A 4,853-nucleotide genomic window follows, 5' to 3' on the forward strand; every position below is an offset into this window, starting at 1 on the left:
TAACCAGAGAGAGACAGTGTGAGAGAGAGCAAGAGAGAGGGAAAGTGACAAAGCAAGCCACCAGGTCCGGGACCCAAACCAGTCAGCCATGTGGGAATCCAGCACCCTTAACCACCACACCACCTGCCAGCCCCCAGTTTGTATTTTCTAATCCAGTTCTCCATGTAATGTGTATTTACAAGTAATGTGAGTGTACATGTCAATACAATTAATGCTAGCTGCTGCTGCTAAACTACTATTTTGACCTTGTGAAACAAGTCTGCAGTGCTGACACGTGGGGCCATGCCACAATCCCTTCTCCTTCAGTCTCTCAGGATTTGGACCCTATAGGCACATGTGCCCAGTGTGATTTTCAAGCCTTCCAGTCCAGGACTTGAATGGCTGGATCCTGTGTGGGATCCAGCGCTTTAACCTACCATGCCACCTGCTGGCCTAAACACAGCAGGCTCTTTTTAGTCAGGAGTCTGTAACACTGCCAGTTTGCTGTATTGATTCACCTGAGACAGGAATAACATTGCAGCCCTTTACATAAATGAAAAGGATGCTAAAATGTTCTGTTTTTTTAGGAGGGCAGAGGAAAATCTCAAGGTCTAGACAAGTTCTAGTGTACATTCTAAAAGAAAATGTTTAGCAGTTATACTGTGACATATATGAGGAGATAGGAAATGATGATTTTGCTTCCATGATTGGATATCTGCAGTTGCCTTAGCCTCGGGCATCCTACATCAGCTCGTCTCACCTTTGCAGGCCTGACCAGTCTTCAGAATTCCTGAGCAAATTTGGGAGCTAACCAATAACTTTGTGAGGCATCTGTCACGTGTGGGTTCATGAATGTCTATTGTAAAGAATAAGATACGTATCATATCTCATTTTCAAAGCTGACCAGTGATGCTATTTGGTCTTAGTCACAGAAATCTTACTAGAAATGTTAGAGTTTTTCATTTTTTTTTTTTTTCTTGGAACATTCAGTTTCTTCCATGTATGAGATTGAATGGACCTGGAACATATCCCTAGAAATCTACTTTAGTCATGAACATTTTGTATTCATTGATTCTACAATTGAAAATATTTTAAAAGTCCCTGTTAAAAAACATTCTCATGAAAAGCAGCACTTTAATGTCTGCCAACCTTTTGTGCAGAGAAAATGGAGAAGAAATTCTAGATGATATCTTTATCTAACTCTACCGCCAAGCGCTGAATGGGCAGAATCGATGACTGAGTGAAGCTATTGAGTTTCCAGCCCAGCCACAGGTCGGATCATCACTTTTGCTGGTAGCTGTGAAGATGAAATGCACGCCTGGTGCCTGGTCCGAGTGCAGCTATGACAGAGGATAAAGAACTACATTGTTTTCTCCAAGTTGGAGACCACCACTAGGGTTCAGAAATGGTGTCAGCATTCCTGGATGCCAGTGAATTGAAGCAAAGGAAAACGAAATCGCCTGCGATTTAGGGACTGAACCATGTCATTAAGAAACTTTGGCATCTGGGCCTGCTGGGTGGTCTTGTAGTTCAAGGAGCTGGAAACCATATGGCCCACTGTGTGGTCTGAGTTCCAGCCCTTTCAGCTCAAAAACCATGCTGGGTGCATGTGCGTGCGTGCCCCAAATCCTGAAGCGAGGGGAGAGATAGAGGAGAAGGGATTGCACTGTGACCATGGTCCATGGGGGTACTTTCCTTCTGTCTCTCTCCGGTGAGTTCATGTGCCCTTTGGCCAAAAAAAGAAAAAAAGAAAAAAGAAACCTTTACTTCCCAATCTGCTCACTAATCTATCAATAGAAGAGTCAAGCTTTCAAACGCGGTGATTGCTTGCATCTGAAAGAGTATGTGAACATCAGGTGATGTGCCTTGCTCTGTGAATTTTTGGATGCCGAATAGTGTTCATCCTTTGATGGGCTATCAGAGGGGTATATGATTGCCAGCTTTATGAGCTGAAAGACTAGATAGTACCAGTTTTGAAACTCCAGAGAAAAGCTTCTTTGCACTTAGAAGTTTTCAGAGGAGCATTGCATTTTTGGTAGATACATTTGAAACTCTGAATCCACAGAAATCAGTATTTCAAGGGATAAAGTTCCACACTCTAGGTATCGAACTTAAGGTACATGATTTATTGAAAATCTCCAGTTTAAGCCACTCTCAAGGCTTCCTGAAAGTGATTTTTTAGAAGTTACATTTTGAGGCCAGCAAATAGCGTAGTGGTTAAGTGTAGTGCTGGACTCCCCACATAACTGACCACAGTATGAGTCCTTGACCTGGAAGCTTGAAACTGATGCCTAGCGCATGTGCATGCATGCCCAGGATCCCAGGGGGAGAGTGGAGGAGAAGAGACTGTGGTGTGGCCATCCCTCTGGGGGATTTCTCATTCTCTCTCTGTGTCTCCAGGAAGTACACGTCTTGTAGCAAAAATCTCTTTAAAACAAGAAATTACATTTCAGGGCTGATTCTGTAGCACAGCCTTTCTTAAAGCTTCACAGGGGAAGCTGGATTCCACATGACAACCAGGGTTTGAGTCCCAACCCTAGCAGCCTGAAAAATATGCAGGCCACATGTGCACATGCCCAGACACTTGCCAGGAGGGAGAAATGGGGGAAAAATGATTGTGATGTGACCAGGCCCCTTTGGGGGATATTCTCTCCTTTTTTCATGGACATATACCTTCTGGCACTAAAAAAAGTTTATAAAAACTTACATCTCGTCCACTTTGGGTGAATTCAGGCATTCTGATTCTGATAGTGGTGGAAAGTTGCACCTGTGAGCTATGAAGAGAGAGACCTTTCTCGTTGGTGTTATTGAAAAGAGAACTCCAGCGAGGTTTGAAGATGGGAATTTGATTGTGGTGTCAGACTTGAAGATCACTGTGGCGATCTCCTCTCCCTATTTACGTTAGAACAAGTGAATGCGCTTTTCCAGGTGTCACCTCCTTTCTCAGTGACGTACATTTTATGGGCAGTTTTTCCTTTCACTCCTAACTGTGGAAACAAATGGAAGAACATTTGATTATGAAGTAACTGTCACTGTACTTGTGAACAAGCACCTTCAACACTTAAAAAAATACGAGAGAAGAAAAACATATGTTTCGAGGTTATAATATTTTTGTTTGAAAAAAATCTTCGCTTTGGTATTTTTTTTGACATATTTAATTTGAAACTTCAGGTAAAGCTAAAGCAGAACATGAGGTTTTTTAAAAAAAATGTTTATCTGAAAGAGACCTGGGTTGAGAAATCTGGAAAAATACTGCCATGGCAAAATAAAGTTCTTTCTTCATTTGACTTGCTGGCTTAAAGGCTGTGTTCTTTGTCCATGCAAACTGCTCCTGGAAGAGAAGGTGGCCGGGTTATGCTCTTAAATAGGGTAAGCAAACATTCTGGAAAATAGTTTTTTAATACAGTTGAGAGAATGCTTAGACAATGTGAATGATGGTGTAAGTATCAGAATTAAAGTGAAACCCTGATGGATGTTAGTAGTTTAAAATGACTTTGCATATCCTCCTTTTACTATGTTTTTGAGAGGTGTTCTCTTTGCACAGTTGAGAAAAATCTCAGAAACACAGATTATATTTATTTTGTTACTAACACGGTGCTTTGTGTCCTTGAGGCCGGCTAGTTTGTGCCTGTGTCTCTGCGCTTTTCACGACTCCTTGCTATTAGGGTCTCACCTGGTGAGAGGTGGATCACCATCCCTTATCCTAGCATCCTCTTCTGCCCTCTGTGGAAAGGCTGTGGGGTACCACGAGCAGCCCATTTCCCTCCCCTTCACTCTGCTGTCTCTCTTTGTGGGTGCCATGTCAGATCTCTGGATGTGGGTTCAGGCTCTCCTCCATGCTCCTTGCTTTACCAGGTTGGGCGGCGGTGAGGTGATGGCGGCGGTGAGGTGGTGGTGACGGTGGTCATGATCTCACACAAGACATTATCCTTCCGGAGGATGACATGAAATGAAATGCAGATGGAGGCCAGCCATGGTGGCACAGAGAAAACACAACTCTCCACGTTGTGAAAGCCACATGGGAAGGTCCCAGGATTGTGTCCTGCGAGCTCCCTGTACTCTTGTGCCTTCGTCTGTGATCCATGATGTCGGAGGCAAAGGGTGACTCGTGTATGAGTGGGGTACCTCCTTCCTTCTCTTTCTCTTAGATAAATAAACTTACAAAAATAACAAATGTAGGTGCCAGCAGGTGGTGTGGTAGTTAAGGTACTGAACTCCCACATGGCAGGCCGCAGTTTGAGTCCCGGACCTGGTGGCTTGAAATTCACGCTGGGCATGAGTGCGTGCATGTCCAAAATCCTGCGAGGAGAATGGCGAAAAGATTGCAGTGTGGCCATCCCTCCTGGGGGGTGATTTCCCACTTTCTATCTCTACCCTAGTAAATGCATGTGCCCTATGGCAAAAACCTAAGCAACCCCACAAAAACCTAAATGTAGCTATTTACCTTTTATTCTTTTATAGTTTTGAATTTTGAGTAAAGAAAGCAAGAGTCTTGGTTGCGAGTTTGTTTTGGTTTGCCTGCTTATTTATACCTACCAGTATATGGTTATTATACATTATTGGGTATCTTGCAAAGGACTGAAATTTTTCATACTTAGTTTTAAAGCATGCTGGTTGAATAACTTAAGCTGTGAGTACCATCCAATCTGGGTGATTCCAGTTGTGGTTTTTGAGATGTTCAAGGTAACCCTGAACCCAGAAGATGGAAAAGATGAAGCCCGGGTTTTTTCTTTTTACGATGCTGTTGACTTCCTGGCCCTCCCTCCCTGATGCTAATCCAATAGAGTGTAACGACTTCATTTTGCGCTTGCCTCGTACACAGCAGCTTGGTTGGAACCTTCGCTGGCCGGCTGCCCGTGTGTAGCCATATGGTA

This window comes from Tupaia chinensis, unplaced genomic scaffold, assembly GCF_000334495.1.
Source record: "Tupaia chinensis unplaced genomic scaffold, TupChi_1.0 Scaffold000685_1, whole genome shotgun sequence".
NCBI classification, from domain to species: Eukaryota; Metazoa; Chordata; class Mammalia; order Scandentia; family Tupaiidae; genus Tupaia; species Tupaia belangeri.